The sequence below is a fragment of the Schistocerca americana genome, unplaced genomic scaffold (genome assembly GCF_021461395.2).
Source record: "Schistocerca americana isolate TAMUIC-IGC-003095 unplaced genomic scaffold, iqSchAmer2.1 HiC_scaffold_311, whole genome shotgun sequence".
NCBI classification, from domain to species: Eukaryota; Metazoa; Arthropoda; class Insecta; order Orthoptera; family Acrididae; genus Schistocerca; species Schistocerca americana.
This window is the reverse complement of record NW_025726029.1, coordinates 113,857-131,983: the sequence shown is the minus strand read 5'-3', so window position 1 is coordinate 131,983 and position 18,127 is coordinate 113,857. Positions and strand designations below refer to the sequence as shown.

Below are 18,127 nucleotides of genomic sequence, written 5' to 3'. Positions count from 1 at the left end.
GCTGCGCTGATCTCCGTTCTTTGCTACTCTTATGTGCACGGACGCGATGGTTGGTTGGTTTGCAGGGGTGAAGGGACCAGAGTACAAAGGCGCGGACACGTTCACATACGCAAGAGTTCCAAGTAGTTTCGATGCTCTGGTATTACGACTGCAAATTCCGTCCGTTTTTAACGTCTTAAATTGAAGGGACAGTCACAAGTTGCTCCGTTTTCACTCCATGTCGACAATCACACAGCACCTGAGGTAACAAGCACATCTGAAGACCCATTGTGCACTCGACTGTTCATGCCAACTCACTGCCTCGCACTTTACTACTGTGTACCACTCTTGTCGTCCAACTGCAAAAGACTGGGCCACAACAACTTTCCGCGTCTCCATTGCACTGCGCAAACTACGAAACGCTCCCCAAACATGGCACTCACCCACGCAGACGACTTTTCCGACTTTACACGACGCTCACGCAACGCTCACGCTAGTGACAGCCTTATTTAGAGCTTGACGTCGCACACAAGCGAATGAGCACATTTCGCCTACGACTTAGGCCGCCCTCCTACTGTGGCTGTTCGGTGTCTGCAGGCAGCGAGGGGCTGCAAGCTTCCTGTGTTCGCGCCTATGTCACCTCTGCTTGCTTGTCAGAGACAGAGTATCGCAAAACATACAACTCACTCCATGAATTGATTGCTACGGCATCTGTCATCAGCAGTCACAACTAGCAACACCAGTAGCAGCCGACTGCACGTCAAGAATTGGAATGTGCAGTGGGATTTTTGTGAATTCGGCGCAAGGCTGATCTTTGCGACATAGGTTTGAGAATCTTATGGGAACACTTGTACTGTTTCTAAATTAAGTGTAGTGGTGGGAGGAGGGTGCTTCGTGCGCATTACAGCACGCTTGCCAATTGTGGCTGCTAATCGTTGGCTCGTATCTGCCTTGACACATTTTCTGGCTGTGTATTATTCCACTTGCATGGCAGTGTGCGCATGTTGGTGTGTTAAAAATTCTGGAGGCGCTGGGTATCGATCCCAGTACCTCTCGCATGCTAAGCGAGCGCTCTACCATCTGAGCTACGCCCCCTGCTGACGAACTGCGCTACATACAGCCATATCAATGACACAGACCCTTGCACTCCCATTATTCCGCTGACAAACACTACTCTCAATGTGTCCGTGAGGGTGTCTTTCAGGTTTCCTGCATTCTGTATCGAATCGTAGTTGGCCAAAATCAAAGTGGCACGCACGACGTCGAAAATAGCGTTCGGCCAACGCTCTGAGGTAGACGAACGTGTTGTCCACTCTCTAGACTTCATTGAGGTTAGGCCGTTATACCTAAGGCAGATTTGCACTCGATGACACCTCGACAACAGCCGGTCCTCACATTTACGTCTTGCTCTCCTTACGTCAGTATACGAGTCTGTGACGCTGGCTTTGCAACATCTTGCGTGCCTTTAGGCTCGCCGCGACCAACACTTACCACGCACTGACCACAAAACATGGAGGCGCCGGGGCTTGAACCCGGGACCTTTCACATGCAAAGCGAACGCTCTACCAACTGAGCTACGCCCCCAAGCACAAGCAAGCTGCGCTGATCTCCGTTCTTTGCTACTCTTATGTGCACGGACGCGATGGTTGGTTGGTTTGCAGGGGTGAAGGGACCAGAGTACAAAGGCGCGGACACGTTCACATACGCAAGAGTTCCAAGTAGTTTCGATGCTCTGGTATTACGACTGCAAATTCCGTCCGTTTTTAACGTCTTAAATTGAAGGGACAGTCACAAGTTGCTCCGTTTTCACTCCATGTCGACAATCACACAGCACCTGAGGTAACAAGCACATCTGAAGACCCATTGTGCACTCGACTGTTCATGCCAACTCACTGCCTCGCACTTTACTACTGTGTACCACTCTTGTCGTCCAACTGCAAAAGACTGGGCCACAACAACTTTCCGCGTCTCCATTGCACTGCGCAAACTACGAAACGCTCCCCAAACATGGCACTCACCCACGCAGACGACTTTTCCGACTTTACACGACGCTCACGCAACGCTCACGCTAGTGACAGCCTTATTTAGAGCTTGACGTCGCACACAAGCGAATGAGCACATTTCGCCTACGACTTAGGCCGCCCTCCTACTGTGGCTGTTCGGTGTCTGCAGGCAGCGAGGGGCTGCAAGCTTCCTGTGTTCGCGCCTATGTCACCTCTGCTTGCTTGTCAGAGACAGAGTATCGCAAAACATACAACTCACTCCATGAATTGATTGCTACGGCATCTGTCATCAGCAGTCACAACTAGCAACACCAGTAGCAGCCGACTGCACGTCAAGAATTGGAATGTGCAGTGGGATTTTTGTGAATTCGGCGCAAGGCTGATCTTTGCGACATAGGTTTGAGAATCTTATGGGAACACTTGTACTGTTTCTAAATTAAGTGTAGTGGTGGGAGGAGGGTGCTTCGTGCGCATTACAGCACGCTTGCCAATTGTGGCTGCTAATCGTTGGCTCGTATCTGCCTTGACACATTTTCTGGCTGTGTATTATTCCACTTGCATGGCAGTGTGCGCATGTTGGTGTGTTAAAAATTCTGGAGGCGCTGGGTATCGATCCCAGTACCTCTCGCATGCTAAGCGAGCGCTCTACCATCTGAGCTACGCCCCCTGCTGACGAACTGCGCTACATACAGCCATATCAATGACACAGACCCTTGCACTCCCATTATTCCGCTGACAAACACTACTCTCAATGTGTCCGTGAGGGTGTCTTTCAGGTTTCCTGCATTCTGTATCGAATCGTAGTTGGCCAAAATCAAAGTGGCACGCACGACGTCGAAAATAGCGTTCGGCCAACGCTCTGAGGTAGACGAACGTGTTGTCCACTCTCTAGACTTCATTGAGGTTAGGCCGTTATACCTAAGGCAGATTTGCACTCGATGACACCTCGACAACAGCCGGTCCTCACATTTACGTCTTGCTCTCCTTACGTCAGTATACGAGTCTGTGACGCTGGCTTTGCAACATCTTGCGTGCCTTTAGGCTCGCCGCGACCAACACTTACCACGCACTGACCACAAAACATGGAGGCGCCGGGGCTTGAACCCGGGACCTTTCACATGCAAAGCGAACGCTCTACCAACTGAGCTACGCCCCCAAGCACAAGCAAGCTGCGCTGATCTCCGTTCTTTGCTACTCTTATGTGCACGGACGCGATGGTTGGTTGGTTTGCAGGGGTGAAGGGACCAGAGTACAAAGGCGCGGACACGTTCACATACGCAAGAGTTCCAAGTAGTTTCGATGCTCTGGTATTACGACTGCAAATTCCGTCCGTTTTTAACGTCTTAAATTGAAGGGACAGTCACAAGTTGCTCCGTTTTCACTCCATGTCGACAATCACACAGCACCTGAGGTAACAAGCACATCTGAAGACCCATTGTGCACTCGACTGTTCATGCCAACTCACTGCCTCGCACTTTACTACTGTGTACCACTCTTGTCGTCCAACTGCAAAAGACTGGGCCACAACAACTTTCCGCGTCTCCATTGCACTGCGCAAACTACGAAACGCTCCCCAAACATGGCACTCACCCACGCAGACGACTTTTCCGACTTTACACGACGCTCACGCAACGCTCACGCTAGTGACAGCCTTATTTAGAGCTTGACGTCGCACACAAGCGAATGAGCACATTTCGCCTACGACTTAGGCCGCCCTCCTACTGTGGCTGTTCGGTGTCTGCAGGCAGCGAGGGGCTGCAAGCTTCCTGTGTTCGCGCCTATGTCACCTCTGCTTGCTTGTCAGAGACAGAGTATCGCAAAACATACAACTCACTCCATGAATTGATTGCTACGGCATCTGTCATCAGCAGTCACAACTAGCAACACCAGTAGCAGCCGACTGCACGTCAAGAATTGGAATGTGCAGTGGGATTTTTGTGAATTCGGCGCAAGGCTGATCTTTGCGACATAGGTTTGAGAATCTTATGGGAACACTTGTACTGTTTCTAAATTAAGTGTAGTGGTGGGAGGAGGGTGCTTCGTGCGCATTACAGCACGCTTGCCAATTGTGGCTGCTAATCGTTGGCTCGTATCTGCCTTGACACATTTTCTGGCTGTGTATTATTCCACTTGCATGGCAGTGTGCGCATGTTGGTGTGTTAAAAATTCTGGAGGCGCTGGGTATCGATCCCAGTACCTCTCGCATGCTAAGCGAGCGCTCTACCATCTGAGCTACGCCCCCTGCTGACGAACTGCGCTACATACAGCCATATCAATGACACAGACCCTTGCACTCCCATTATTCCGCTGACAAACACTACTCTCAATGTGTCCGTGAGGGTGTCTTTCAGGTTTCCTGCATTCTGTATCGAATCGTAGTTGGCCAAAATCAAAGTGGCACGCACGACGTCGAAAATAGCGTTCGGCCAACGCTCTGAGGTAGACGAACGTGTTGTCCACTCTCTAGACTTCATTGAGGTTAGGCCGTTATACTAAGGCAGATTTGCACTCGATGACACCTCGACAACAGCCGGTCCTCACATTTACGTCTTGCTCTCCTTACGTCAGTATACGAGTCTGTGACGCTGGCTTTGCAACATCTTGCGTGCCTTTAGGCTCGCCGCGACCAACACTTACCACGCACTGACCACAAAACATGGAGGCGCCGGGGCTTGAACCCGGGACCTTTCACATGCAAAGCGAACGCTCTACCAACTGAGCTACGCCCCCAAGCACAAGCAAGCTGCGCTGATCTCCGTTCTTTGCTACTCTTATGTGCACGGACGCGATGGTTGGTTGGTTTGCAGGGGTGAAGGGACCAGAGTACAAAGGCGCGGACACGTTCACATACGCAAGAGTTCCAAGTAGTTTCGATGCTCTGGTATTACGACTGCAAATTCCGTCCGTTTTTAACGTCTTAAATTGAAGGGACAGTCACAAGTTGCTCCGTTTTCACTCCATGTCGACAATCACACAGCACCTGAGGTAACAAGCACATCTGAAGACCCATTGTGCACTCGACTGTTCATGCCAACTCACTGCCTCGCACTTTACTACTGTGTACCACTCTTGTCGTCCAACTGCAAAAGACTGGGCCACAACAACTTTCCGCGTCTCCATTGCACTGCGCAAACTACGAAACGCTCCCCAAACATGGCACTCACCCACGCAGACGACTTTTCCGACTTTACACGACGCTCACGCAACGCTCACGCTAGTGACAGCCTTATTTAGAGCTTGACGTCGCACACAAGCGAATGAGCACATTTCGCCTACGACTTAGGCCGCCCTCCTAGTGTGGCTGTTCGGTGTCTGCAGGCAGCGAGGGGCTGCAAGCTTCCTGTGTTCGCGCCTATGTCACCTCTGCTTGCTTGTCAGAGACAGAGTATCGCAAAACATACAACTCACTCCATGAATTGATTGCTACGGCATCTGTCATCAGCAGTCACAACTAGCAACACCAGTAGCAGCCGACTGCACGTCAAGAATTGGAATGTGCAGTGGGATTTTTGTGAATTCGGCGCAAGGCTGATCTTTGCGACATAGGTTTGAGAATCTTATGGGAACACTTGTACTGTTTCTAAATTAAGTGTAGTGGTGGGAGGAGGGTGCTTCGTGCGCATTACAGCACGCTTGCCAATTGTGGCTGCTAATCGTTGGCTCGTATCTGCCTTGACACATTTTCTGGCTGTGAATTATTCCACTTGCATGGCAGTGTGCGCATGTTGGTGTGTTAAAAATTCTGGAGGCGCTGGGTATCGATCCCAGTACCTCTCGCATGCTAAGCGAGCGCTCTACCATCTGAGCTACGCCCCCCTGCTGACGAACTGCGCTACATACAGCCATATCAATGACACAGACCCTTGCACTCCCATTATTCCGCTGACAAACACTACTCTCAATGTGTCCGTGAGGGTGTCTTTCAGGTTTCCTGCATTCTGTATCGAATCGTAGTTGGCCAAAATCAAAGTGGCACGCACGACGTCGAAAATAGCGTTCGGCAACGCTCTGGGGTAGACGAACGTGTTGTCCACTCTCTAGACTTCATTGAGGTTAGGCCGTTATACCTAAGGCAGATTTGCACTCGATGACACCTCGACAACAGCCGGTCCTCACATTTACGTCTTGCTCTCCTTACGTCAGTATACGAGTCTGTGACGCTGGCTTTGCAACATCTTGCGTGCCTTTAGGCTCGCCGCGACCAACACTTACCACAAAACATGGAGGCGCCGGGGCTTGAACCCGGGACCTTTCACATGCAAAGCGAACGCTCTACCAACTGAGCTACGCCCCCAAGCACAACCAAGCTGCGCTGTTCTCCGTTCTTTGCTACTCTTATGTGCACGGACACGATGGTTGGTTGGTTTGCAGGGGTGAAGGGACCAGAGTACAAAGGCGCGGACACGTTCACATACGCAAGAGTTCCAAGTAGTTTCGATGCTCTGGTATTACGACTGCAAATTCCGTCCGTTTTTAACGTCTTAAATTGAAGGGACAGTCACAAGTTGCTCCGTTTTCACTCCATGTCGACAATCACACAGCACCTGAGGTAACAAGCACATCTGAAGACCCATTGTGCACTCGACTGTTCATGCCAACTCACTGCCTCGCACTTTACTACTGTGTACCACTCTTGTCGTCCAACTGCAAAAGACTGGGCCACAACAACTTTCCGCGTCTCCATTGCACTGCGCAAACTACGAAACGCTCCCCAAACATGGCACTCACCCACGCAGACGACTTTTCCGACTTTACACGACGCTCACGCTAGTGACAGCCTTATTTAGAGCTTGACGTCGCACACAAGCGAATGAGCACATTTCGCCTACGACTTAGGCCGCCCTCCTACTGTGGCTGTTCGGTGTCTGCAGGCAGCGAGGGGCTGCAAGCTTCCTGTGTTCGCGCCTATGTCACCTCTGCTTGCTTGTCAGAGACAGAGTATCGCAAAACATACAACTCACTCCATGAATTGATTGCTACGGCATCTGTCATCAGCAGTCACAACTAGCAACACCAGTAGCAGCCGACTGCACGTCAAGAATTGGAATGTGCAGTGGGATTTTTGTGAATTCGGCGCAAGGCTGATCTTTGCGACATAGGTTTGAGAATCTTATGGGAACACTTGTACTGTTTCTAAATTAAGTGTAGTGGTGGGAGGAGGGTGCTTCGTGCGCATTACAGCACGCTTGCCAATTGTGGCTGCTAATCGTTGGCTCGTATCTGCCTTGACACATTTTCTGGCTGTGTATTATTCCACTTGCATGGCAGTGTGCGCATGTTGGTGTGTTAAAAATTCTGGAGGCGCTGGGTATCGATCCCAGTACCTCTCGCATGCTAAGCGAGCGCTCTACCATCTGAGCTACGCCCCCTGCTGACGAACTGCGCTACATACAGCCATATCAATGACACAGACCCTTGCACTCCCATTATTCCGCTGACAAACACTACTCTCAATGTGTCCGTGAGGGTGTCTTTCAGGTTTCCTGCATTCTGTATCGAATCGTAGTTGGCCAAAATCAAAGTGGCACGCACGACGTCGAAAATAGCGTTCGGCCAACGCTCTGAGGTAGACGAACGTGTTGTCCACTCTCTAGACTTCATTGAGGTTAGGCCGTTATACCTAAGGCAGATTTGCACTCGATGACACCTCGACAACAGCCGGTCCTCACATTTACGTCTTGCTCTCCTTACGTCAGTATACGAGTCTGTGACGCTGGCTTTGCAACATCTTGCGTGCCTTTAGGCTCGCCGCGACCAACACTTACCACGCACTGACCACAAAACATGGAGGCGCCGGGGCTTGAACCCGGGACCTTTCACATGCAAAGCGAACGCTCTACCAACTGAGCTACGCCCCCAAGCACAAGCAAGCTGCGCTGATCTCCGTTCTTTGCTACTCTTATGTGCACGGACGCGATGGTTGGTTGGTTTGCAGGGGTGAAGGACCAGAGTACAAAGGCGCGGACACGTTCACATACGCAAGAGTTCCAAGTAGTTTCGATGCTCTGGTATTACGACTGCAAATTCCGTCCGTTTTTAACGTCTTAAATTGAAGGGACAGTCACAAGTTGCTCCGTTTTCACTCCATGTCGACAATCACACAGCACCTGAGGTAACAAGCACATCTGAAGACCCATTGTGCACTCGACTGTTCATGCCAACTCACTGCCTCGCACTTTACTACTGTGTACCACTCTTGTCGTCCAACTGCAAAAGACTGGGCCACAACAACTTTCCGCGTCTCCATTGCACTGCGCAAACTACGAAACGCTCCCCAAACATGGCACTCACCCACGCAGACGACTTTTCCGACTTTACACGACGCTCACGCAACGCTCACGCTAGTGACAGCCTTATTTAGAGCTTGACGTCGCACACAAGCGAATGAGCACATTTCGCCTACGACTTAGGCCGCCCTCCTACTGTGGCTGTTCGGTGTCTGCAGGCAGCGAGGGGCTGCAAGCTTCCTGTGTTCGCGCCTATGTCACCTCTGCTTGCTTGTCAGAGACAGAGTATCGCAAAACATACAACTCACTCCATGAATTGATTGCTACGGCATCTGTCATCAGCAGTCACAACTAGCAATCAGCAGTCACAACTAGCAACACCAGTAGCAGCCGACTGCACGTCAAGAATTGGAATGTGCAGTGGGATTTTTGTGAATTCGGCGCAAGGCTGATCTTTGCGACATAGGTTTGAGAATCTTATGGGAACACTTGTACTGTTTCTAAATTAAGTGTAGTGGTGGGAGGAGGGTGCTTCGTGCGCATTACAGCACGCTTGCCAATTGTGGCTGCTAATCGTTGGCTCGTATCTGCCTTGACACATTTTCTGGCTGTGTATTATTCCACTTGCATGGCAGTGTGCGCATGTTGGTGTGTTAAAAATTCTGGAGGCGCTGGGTATCGATCCCAGTACCTCTCGCATGCTAAGCGAGCGCTCTACCATCTGAGCTACGCCCCCTGCTGACGAACTGCGCTACATACAGCCATATCAATGACACAGACCCTTGCACTCCCATTATTCCGCTGACAAACACTACTCTCAATGTGTCCGTGAGGGTGTCTTTCAGGTTTCCTGCATTCTGTATCGAATCGTAGTTGGCCAAAATCAAAGTGGCACGCACGACGTCGAAAATAGCGTTCGGCCAACGCTCTGAGGTAGACGAACGTGTTGTCCACTCTCTAGACTTCATTGAGGTTAGGCCGTTATACCTAAGGCAGATTTGCACTCGATGACACCTCGACAACAGCCGGTCCTCACATTTACGTCTTGCTCTCCTTACGTCAGTATACGAGTCTGTGACGCTGGCTTTGCAACATCTTGCGTGCCTTTAGGCTCGCCGCGACCAACACTTACCACGCACTGACCACAAAACATGGAGGCGCCGGGGCTTGAACCCGGGACCTTTCACATGCAAAGCGAACGCTCTACCAACTGAGCTACGCCCCCAAGCACAAGCAAGCTGCGCTGATCTCCGTTCTTTGCTACTCTTATGTGCACGGACGCGATGGTTGGTTGGTTTGCAGGGGTGAAGGGACCAGAGTACAAAGGCGCGGACACGTTCACATACGCAAGAGTTCCAAGTAGTTTCGATGCTCTGGTATTACGACTGCAAATTCCGTCCGTTTTTAACGTCTTAAATTGAAGGGACAGTCACAAGTTGCTCCGTTTTCACTCCATGTCGACAATCACACAGCACCTGAGGTAACAAGCACATCTGAAGACCCATTGTGCACTCGACTGTTCATGCCAACTCACTGCTTCGCACTTTACTACTGTGTACCACTCTTGTCGTCCAACTGCAAAAGACTGGGCCACAACAACTTTCCGCGTCTCCATTGCACTGCGCAAACTACGAAACGCTCCCCAAACATGGCACTCACCCACGCAGACGACTTTTCCGACTTTACACGACGCGCACGCTAGTGACAGCCTTATTTAGAGCTTGACGTCGCACACAAGCGAATGAGCACATTTCGCCTACGACTTAGGCCGCCCTCCTAGTGTGGCTGTTCGGTGTCTGCAGGCAGCGAGGGGCTGCAAGCTTCCTGTGTTCGCGCCTATGTCACCTCTGCTTGCTTGTCAGAGACAGAGTATCGCAAAACATACAACTCACTCCATGAATTGATTGCTACGGCATCTGTCATCAGCAGTCACAACTAGCAACACCAGTAGCAGCCGACTGCACGTCAAGAATTGGAATGTGCAGTGGGATTTTTGTGAATTCGGCGCAAGGCTGATCTTTGCGACATAGGTTTGAGAATCTTATGGGAACACTTGTACTGTTTCTAAATTAAGTGTAGTGGTGGGAGGAGGGTGCTTCGTGCGCATTACAGCACGCTTGCCAATTGTGGCTGCTAATCGTTGGCTCGTATCTGCCTTGACACATTTTCTGGCTGTGAATTATTCCACTTGCATGGCAGTGTGCGCATGTTGGTGTGTTAAAAATTCTGGAGGCGCTGGGTATCGATCCCAGTACCTCTCGCATGCTAAGCGAGCGCTCTACCATCTGAGCTACGCCCCCTGCTGACGAACTGCGCTACATACAGCCATATCAATGACACAGACCCTTGCACTCCCATTATTCCGCTGACAAACACTACTCTCAATGTGTCCGTGAGGGTGTCTTTCAGGTTTCCTGCATTCTGTATCGAATCGTAGTTGGCCAAAATCAAAGTGGCACGCACGACGTCGAAAATAGCGTTCGGCCAACGCTCTGAGGTAGACGAACGTGTTGTCCACTCTCTAGACTTCATTGAGGTTAGGCCGTTATACCTAAGGCAGATTTGCACTCGATGACACCTCGACAACAGCCGGTCCTCACATTTACGTCTTGCTCTCCTTACGTCAGTATACGAGTCTGTGACGCTGGCTTTGCAACATCTTGCGTGCCTTTAGGCTCGCCGCGACCAACACTTACCACGCACTGACCACAAAACATGGAGGCGCCGGGGCTTGAACCCGGGACCTTTCACATGCAAAGCGAACGCTCTACCAACTGAGCTACGCCCCCAAGCACAAGCAAGCTGCGCTGATCTCCGTTCTTTGCTACTCTTATGTGCACGGACGCGATGGTTGGTTGGTTTGCAGGGGTGAAGGGACCAGAGTACAAAGGCGCGGACACGTTCACATACGCAAGAGTTCCAAGTAGTTTCGATGCTCTGGTATTACGACTGCAAATTCCGTCCGTTTTTAACGTCTTAAATTGAAGGGACAGTCACAAGTTGCTCCGTTTTCACTCCATGTCGACAATCACACAGCACCTGAGGTAACAAGCACATCTGAAGACCCATTGTGCACTCGACTGTTCATGCCAACTCACTGCTTCGCACTTTACTACTGTGTACCACTCTTGTCGTCCAACTGCAAAAGACTGGGCCACAACAACTTTCCGCGTCTCCATTGCACTGCGCAAACTACGAAACGCTCCCCAAACATGGCACTCACCCACGCAGACGACTTTTCCGACTTTACACGACGCTCACGCAACGCTCACGCTAGTGACAGCCTTATTTAGAGCTTGACGTCGCACACAAGCGAATGAGCACATTTCGCCTACGACTTAGGCCGCCCTCCTAGTGTGGCTGTTCGGTGTCTGCAGGCAGCGAGGGGCTGCAAGCTTCCTGTGTTCGCGCCTATGTCACCTCTGCTTGCTTGTCAGAGACAGAGTATCGCAAAACATACAACTCACTCCATGAATTGATTGCTACGGCATCTGTCATCAGCAGTCACAACTAGCAACACCAGTAGCAGCCGACTGCACGTCAAGAATTGGAATGTGCAGTGGGATTTTTGTGAATTCGGCGCAAGGCTGATCTTTGCGACATAGGTTTGAGAATCTTATGGGAACACTTGTACTGTTTCTAAATTAAGTGTAGTGGTGGGAGGAGGGTGCTTCGTGCGCATTACAGCACGCTTGCCAATTGTGGCTGCTAATCGTTGGCTCGTATCTGCCTTGACACATTTTCTGGCTGTGAATTATTCCACTTGCATGGCAGTGTGCGCATGTTGGTGTGTTAAAAATTCTGGAGGCGCTGGGTATCGATCCCAGTACCTCTCGCATGCTAAGCGAGCGCTCTACCATCTGAGCTACGCCCCCTGCTGACGAACTGCGCTACATACAGCCATATCAATGACACAGACCCTTGCACTCCCATTATTCCGCTGACAAACACTACTCTCAATGTGTCCGTGAGGGTGTCTTTCAGGTTTCCTGCATTCTGTATCGAATCGTAGTTGGCCAAAATCAAAGTGGCACGCACGACGTCGAAAATAGCGTTCGGCCAACGCTCTGGGGTAGACGAACGTGTTGTCCACTCTCTAGACTTCATTGAGGTTAGGCCGTTATACCTAAGGCAGATTTGCACTCGATGACACCTCGACAACAGCCGGTCCTCACATTTACGTCTTGCTCTCCTTACGTCAGTATACGAGTCTGTGACGCTGGCTTTGCAACATCTTGCGTGCCTTTAGGCTCGCCGCGACCAACACTTACCACAAAACATGGAGGCGCCGGGGCTTGAACCCGGGACCTTTCACATGCAAAGCGAACGCTCTACCAACTGAGCTACGCCCCCAAGCACAAGCAAGCTGCGCTGATCTCCGTTCTTTGCTACTCTTATGTGCACGGACGCGATGGTTGGTTGGTTTGCAGGGGTGAAGGGACCAGAGTACAAAGGCGCGGACACGTTCACATACGCAAGAGTTCCAAGTAGTTTCGATGCTCTGGTATTACGACTGCAAATTCCGTCCGTTTTTAACGTCTTAAATTGAAGGGACAGTCACAAGTTGCTCCGTTTTCACTCCATGTCGACAATCACACAGCACCTGAGGTAACAAGCACATCTGAAGACCCATTGTGCACTCGACTGTTCATGCCAACTCACTGCTTCGCACTTTACTACTGTGTACCACTCTTGTCGTCCAACTGCAAAAGACTGGGCCACAACAACTTTCCGCGTCTCCATTGCACTGCGCAAACTACGAAACGCTCCCCAAACATGGCACTCACCCACGCAGACGACTTTTCCGACTTTACACGACGCTCACGCTAGTGACAGCCTTATTTAGAGCTTGACGTCGCACACAAGCGAATGAGCACATTTCGCCTACGACTTAGGCCGCCCTCCTAGTGTGGCTGTTCGGTGTCTGCAGGCAGCGAGGGGCTGCAAGCTTCCTGTGTTCGCGCCTATGTCACCTCTGCTTGCTTGTCAGAGACAGAGTATCGCAAAACATACAACTCACTCCATGAATTGATTGCTACGGCATCTGTCATCAGCAGTCACAACTAGCAACACCAGTAGCAGCCGACTGCACGTCAAGAATTGGAATGTGCAGTGGGATTTTTGTGAATTCGGCGCAAGGCTGATCTTTGCGACATAGGTTTGAGAATCTTATGGGAACACTTGTACTGTTTCTAAATTAAGTGTAGTGGTGGGAGGAGGGTGCTTCGTGCGCATTACAGCACGCTTGCCAATTGTGGCTGCTAATCGTTGGCTCGTATCTGCCTTGACACATTTTCTGGCTGTGAATTATTCCACTTGCATGGCAGTGTGCGCATGTTGGTGTGTTAAAAATTCTGGAGGCGCTGGGTATCGATCCCAGTACCTCTCGCATGCTAAGCGAGCGCTCCACCATCTGAGCTACGCCCCCTGCTGACGAACTGCGCTACATACAGCCATATCAATGACACAGACCCTTGCACTCCCATTATTCCGCTGACAAACACTACTCTCAATGTGTCCGTGAGGGTGTCTTTCAGGTTTCCTGCATTCTGTATCGAATCGTAGTTGGCCAAAATCAAAGTGGCACGCACGACGTCGAAAATAGCGTTCGGCCAACGCTCTGAGGTAGACGAACGTGTTGTCCACTCTCTAGACTTCATTGAGGTTAGGCCGTTATACCTAAGGCAGATTTGCACTCGATGACACCTCGACAACAGCCGGTCCTCACATTTACGTCTTGCTCTCCTTACGTCAGTATACGAGTCTGTGACGCTGGCTTTGCAACATCTTGCGTGCCTTTAGGCTCGCCGCGACCAACACTTACCACGCACTGACCACAAAACATGGAGGCGCCGGGGCTTGAACCCGGGACCTTTCACATGCAAAGCGAACGCTCTACCAACTGAGCTACGCCCCCAAGCACAAGCAAGCTGCGCTGATCTCCGTTCTTTGCTACTCTTATGTGCACGGACGCGATGGTTGGTTGGTTTGCAGGGGTGAAGGGACCAGAGTACAAAGGCGCGGACACGTTCACATACGCAAGAGTTCCAAGTAGTTTCGATGCTCTGGTATTACGACTGCAAATTCCGTCCGTTTTTAACGTCTTAAATTGAAGGGACAGTCACAAGTTGCTCCGTTTTCACTCCATGTCGACAATCACACAGCACCTGAGGTAACAAGCACATCTGAAGACCCATTGTGCACTCGACTGTTCATGCCAACTCACTGCTTCGCACTTTACTACTGTGTACCACTCTTGTCGTCCAACTGCAAAAGACTGGGCCACAACAACTTTCCGCGTCTCCATTGCACTGCGCAAACTACGAAACGCTCCCCAAACATGGCACTCACCCACGCAGACGACTTTTCCGACTTTACACGACGCTCACGCAACGCTCACGCTAGTGACAGCCTTATTTAGAGCTTGACGTCGCACACAAGCGAATGAGCACATTTCGCCTACGACTTAGGCCGCCCTCCTAGTGTGGCTGTTCGGTGTCTGCAGGCAGCGAGGGGCTGCAAGCTTCCTGTGTTCGCGCCTATGTCACCTCTGCTTGCTTGTCAGAGACAGAGTATCGCAAAACATACAACTCACTCCATGAATTGATTGCTACGGCATCTGTCATCAGCAGTCACAACTAGCAACACCAGTAGCAGCCGACTGCACGTCAAGAATTGGAATGTGCAGTGGGATTTTTGTGAATTCGGCGCAAGGCTGATCTTTGCGACATAGGTTTGAGAATCTTATGGGAACACTTGTACTGTTTCTAAATTAAGTGTAGTGGTGGGAGGAGGGTGCTTCGTGCGCATTACAGCACGCTTGCCAATTGTGGCTGCTAATCGTTGGCTCGTATCTGCCTTGACACATTTTCTGGCTGTGAATTATTCCACTTGCATGGCAGTGTGCGCATGTTGGTGTGTTAAAAATTCTGGAGGCGCTGGGTATCGATCCCAGTACCTCTCGCATGCTAAGCGAGCGCTCTACCATCTGAGCTACGCCCCCTGCTGACGAACTGCGCTACATACAGCCATATCAATGACACAGACCCTTGCACTCCCATTATTCCGCTGACAAACACTACTCTCAATGTGTCCGTGAGGGTGTCTTTCAGGTTTCCTGCATTCTGTATCGAATCGTAGTTGGCCAAAATCAAAGTGGCACGCACGACGTCGAAAATAGCGTTCGGCCAACGCTCTGGGGTAGACGAACGTGTTGTCCACTCTCTAGACTTCATTGAGGTTAGGCCGTTATACCTAAGGCAGATTTGCACTCGATGACACCTCGACAACAGCCGGTCCTCACATTTACGTCTTGCTCTCCTTACGTCAGTATACGAGTCTGTGACGCTGGCTTTGCAACATCTTGCGTGCCTTTAGGCTCGCCGCGACCAACACTTACCACAAAACATGGAGGCGCCGGGGCTTGAACCCGGGACCTTTCACATGCAAAGCGAACGCTCTACCAACTGAGCTACGCCCCCAAGCACAACCAAGCTGCGCTGTTCTCCGTTCTTTGCTACTCTTATGTGCACGGACACGATGGTTGGTTGGTTTGCAGGGGTGAAGGGACCAGAGTACAAAGGCGCGGACACGTTCACATACGCAAGAGTTCCAAGTAGTTTCGATGCTCTGGTATTACGACTGCAAATTCCGTCCGTTTTTAACGTCTTAAATTGAAGGGACAGTCACAAGTTGCTCCGTTTTCACTCCATGTCGACAATCACACAGCACCTGAGGTAACAAGCACATCTGAAGACCCATTGTGCACTCGACTGTTCATGCCAACTCACTGCCTCGCACTTTACTACTGTGTACCACTCTTGTCGTCCAACTGCAAAAGACTGGCCCACAACAACTTTCCGCGTCTCCATTGCACTGCGCAAACTACGAAACGCTCCCCAAACATGGCACTCACCCACGCAGACGACTTTTCCGACTTTACACGACGCTCACGCAACGCTCACGCTAGTGACAGCCTTATTTAGAGCTTGACGTCGCACACAAGCGAATGAGCACATTTCGCCTACGACTTAGGCCGCCCTCCTAGTGTGGCTGTTCGGTGTCTGCAGGCAGCGAGGGGCTGCAAGCTTCCTGTGTTCGCGCCTATGTCACCTCTGCTTGCTTGTCAGAGACAGAGTATCGCAAAACATACAACTCACTCCATGAATTGATTGCTACGGCATCTGTCATCAGCAGTCACAACTAGCAACACCAGTAGCAGCCGACTGCACGTCAAGAATTGGAATGTGCAGTGGGATTTTTGTGAATTCGGCGCAAGGCTGATCTTTGCGACATAGGTTTGAGAATCTTATGGGAACACTTGTACTGTTTCTTAATTAAGTGTAGTGGTGGGAGGAGGGTGCTTCGTGCGCATTACAGCACGCTTGCCAATTGTGGCTGCTAATCGTTGGCTCGTATCTGCCTTGACACATTTTCTGGCTGTGTATTATTCCACTTGCATGGCAGTGTGCGCATGTTGGTGTGTTAAAAATTCTGGAGGCGCTGGGTATCGATCCCAGTACCTCTCGCATGCTAAGCGAGCGCTCTACCATCTGAGCTACGCCCCCTGCTGACGAACTGCGCTACATACAGCCATATCAATGACACAGACCCTTGCACTCCCATTATTCCGCTGACAAACACTACTCTCAATGTGTCCGTGAGGGTGTCTTTCAGGTTTCCTGCATTCTGTATCGAATCGTAGTTGGCCAAAATCAAAGTGGCACGCACGACGTCGAAAATAGCGTTCGGCCAACGCTCTGAGGTAGACGAACGTGTTGTCCACTCTCTAGACTTCATTGAGGTTAGGCCGTTATACCTAAGGCAGATTTGCACTCGATGACACCTCGACAACAGCCGGTCCTCACATTTACGTCTTGCTCTCCTTACGTCAGTATACGAGTCTGTGACGCTGGCTTTGCAACATCTTGCGTGCCTTTAGGCTCGCCGCGACCAACACTTACCACGCACTGACCACAAAACATGGAGGCGCCGGGGCTTGAACCCGGGACCTTTCACATGCAAAGCGAACGCTCTACCAACTGAGCTACGCCCCCAAGCACAAGCAAGCTGCGCTGATCTCCGTTCTTTGCTACTCTTATGTGCACGGACGCGATGGTTGGTTGGTTTGCAGGGGTGAAGGGACCAGAGTACAAAGGCGCGGACACGTTCACATACGCAAGAGTTCCAAGTAGTTTCGATGCTCTGGTATTACGACTGCAAATTCCGTCCGTTTTTAACGTCTTAAATTGAAGGGACAGTCACAAGTTGCTCCGTTTTCACTCCATGTCGACAATCACACAGCACCTGAGGTAACAAGCACATCTGAAGACCCATTGTGCACTCGACTGTTCATGCCAACTCACTGCTTCGCACTTTACTACTGTGTACCACTCTTGTCGTCCAACTGCAAAAGACTGGGCCACAACAACTTTCCGCGTCTCCATTGCACTGCGCAAACTACGAAACGCTCCCCAAACATGGCACTCACCCACGCAGACGACTTTTCCGACTTTACACGACGCTCACGCTAGTGACAGCCTTATTTAGAGCTTGACGTCGCACACAAGCGAATGAGCACATTTCGCCTACGACTTAGGCCGCCCTCCTAGTGTGGCTGTTCGGTGTCTGCAGGCAGCGAGGGGCTGCAAGCTTCCTGTGTTCGCGCCTATGTCACCTCTGCTTGCTTGTCAGAGACAGAGTATCGCAAAACATACAACTCACTCCATGAATTGATTGCTACGGCATCTGTCATCAGCAGTCACAACTAGCAACACCAGTAGCAGCCGACTGCACGTCAAGAATTGGAATGTGCAGTGGGATTTTTGTGAATTCGGCGCAAGGCTGATCTTTGCGACATAGGTTTGAGAATCTTATGGGAACACTTGTACTGTTTCTAAATTAAGTGTAGTGGTGGGA

At 50.9% G+C, this 18,127-nt stretch overlaps 22 non-coding genes across 22 annotated transcripts; all 22 read right to left on the bottom strand.

Moving 5' to 3' along the window:
- Nucleotides 1–1,001: 1,001 nt before the first annotated feature.
- Trnaa-agc lies at nucleotides 1,002–1,074 on the bottom strand. The gene has a single exon. It is a non-coding gene; the product is annotated as a tRNA-Ala (tRNA).
- Nucleotides 1,075–1,490: 416 nt separating this feature from the next.
- Trnaa-ugc lies at nucleotides 1,491–1,563 on the bottom strand. The gene has a single exon. It is a non-coding gene; the product is annotated as a tRNA-Ala (tRNA).
- Nucleotides 1,564–2,576: 1,013 nt separating this feature from the next.
- Nucleotides 2,577–2,649, bottom strand: Trnaa-agc. The gene has a single exon. It is a non-coding gene; the product is annotated as a tRNA-Ala (tRNA).
- A 416-nt stretch (nucleotides 2,650–3,065) lies between these two features.
- Trnaa-ugc lies at nucleotides 3,066–3,138 on the bottom strand. The gene has a single exon. It is a non-coding gene; the product is annotated as a tRNA-Ala (tRNA).
- A 1,013-nt stretch (nucleotides 3,139–4,151) lies between these two features.
- Nucleotides 4,152–4,224, bottom strand: Trnaa-agc. Its single transcript has one exon. It is a non-coding gene; the product is annotated as a tRNA-Ala (tRNA).
- A 415-nt stretch (nucleotides 4,225–4,639) lies between these two features.
- Trnaa-ugc lies at nucleotides 4,640–4,712 on the bottom strand. Its single transcript has one exon. It is a non-coding gene; the product is annotated as a tRNA-Ala (tRNA).
- Nucleotides 4,713–5,725: 1,013 nt separating this feature from the next.
- On the bottom strand, nucleotides 5,726–5,798 carry Trnaa-agc. Its single transcript has one exon. It is a non-coding gene; the product is annotated as a tRNA-Ala (tRNA).
- A 405-nt stretch (nucleotides 5,799–6,203) lies between these two features.
- On the bottom strand, nucleotides 6,204–6,276 carry Trnaa-ugc. The gene has a single exon. It is a non-coding gene; the product is annotated as a tRNA-Ala (tRNA).
- A 1,002-nt stretch (nucleotides 6,277–7,278) lies between these two features.
- Trnaa-agc lies at nucleotides 7,279–7,351 on the bottom strand. Its single transcript has one exon. It is a non-coding gene; the product is annotated as a tRNA-Ala (tRNA).
- Nucleotides 7,352–7,767: 416 nt separating this feature from the next.
- Nucleotides 7,768–7,840, bottom strand: Trnaa-ugc. Its single transcript has one exon. It is a non-coding gene; the product is annotated as a tRNA-Ala (tRNA).
- Nucleotides 7,841–8,872: 1,032 nt separating this feature from the next.
- Trnaa-agc lies at nucleotides 8,873–8,945 on the bottom strand. Its single transcript has one exon. It is a non-coding gene; the product is annotated as a tRNA-Ala (tRNA).
- Nucleotides 8,946–9,361: 416 nt separating this feature from the next.
- Nucleotides 9,362–9,434, bottom strand: Trnaa-ugc. Its single transcript has one exon. It is a non-coding gene; the product is annotated as a tRNA-Ala (tRNA).
- Nucleotides 9,435–10,436: 1,002 nt separating this feature from the next.
- Nucleotides 10,437–10,509, bottom strand: Trnaa-agc. Its single transcript has one exon. It is a non-coding gene; the product is annotated as a tRNA-Ala (tRNA).
- Nucleotides 10,510–10,925: 416 nt separating this feature from the next.
- Trnaa-ugc lies at nucleotides 10,926–10,998 on the bottom strand. Its single transcript has one exon. It is a non-coding gene; the product is annotated as a tRNA-Ala (tRNA).
- A 1,013-nt stretch (nucleotides 10,999–12,011) lies between these two features.
- Trnaa-agc lies at nucleotides 12,012–12,084 on the bottom strand. The gene has a single exon. It is a non-coding gene; the product is annotated as a tRNA-Ala (tRNA).
- A 405-nt stretch (nucleotides 12,085–12,489) lies between these two features.
- Trnaa-ugc lies at nucleotides 12,490–12,562 on the bottom strand. Its single transcript has one exon. It is a non-coding gene; the product is annotated as a tRNA-Ala (tRNA).
- A 1,002-nt stretch (nucleotides 12,563–13,564) lies between these two features.
- On the bottom strand, nucleotides 13,565–13,637 carry Trnaa-agc. Its single transcript has one exon. It is a non-coding gene; the product is annotated as a tRNA-Ala (tRNA).
- A 416-nt stretch (nucleotides 13,638–14,053) lies between these two features.
- On the bottom strand, nucleotides 14,054–14,126 carry Trnaa-ugc. Its single transcript has one exon. It is a non-coding gene; the product is annotated as a tRNA-Ala (tRNA).
- Nucleotides 14,127–15,139: 1,013 nt separating this feature from the next.
- On the bottom strand, nucleotides 15,140–15,212 carry Trnaa-agc. Its single transcript has one exon. It is a non-coding gene; the product is annotated as a tRNA-Ala (tRNA).
- Nucleotides 15,213–15,617: 405 nt separating this feature from the next.
- On the bottom strand, nucleotides 15,618–15,690 carry Trnaa-ugc. Its single transcript has one exon. It is a non-coding gene; the product is annotated as a tRNA-Ala (tRNA).
- Nucleotides 15,691–16,703: 1,013 nt separating this feature from the next.
- Trnaa-agc lies at nucleotides 16,704–16,776 on the bottom strand. The gene has a single exon. It is a non-coding gene; the product is annotated as a tRNA-Ala (tRNA).
- Nucleotides 16,777–17,192: 416 nt separating this feature from the next.
- On the bottom strand, nucleotides 17,193–17,265 carry Trnaa-ugc. Its single transcript has one exon. It is a non-coding gene; the product is annotated as a tRNA-Ala (tRNA).
- Nucleotides 17,266–18,127: the final 862 nt, after the last annotated feature.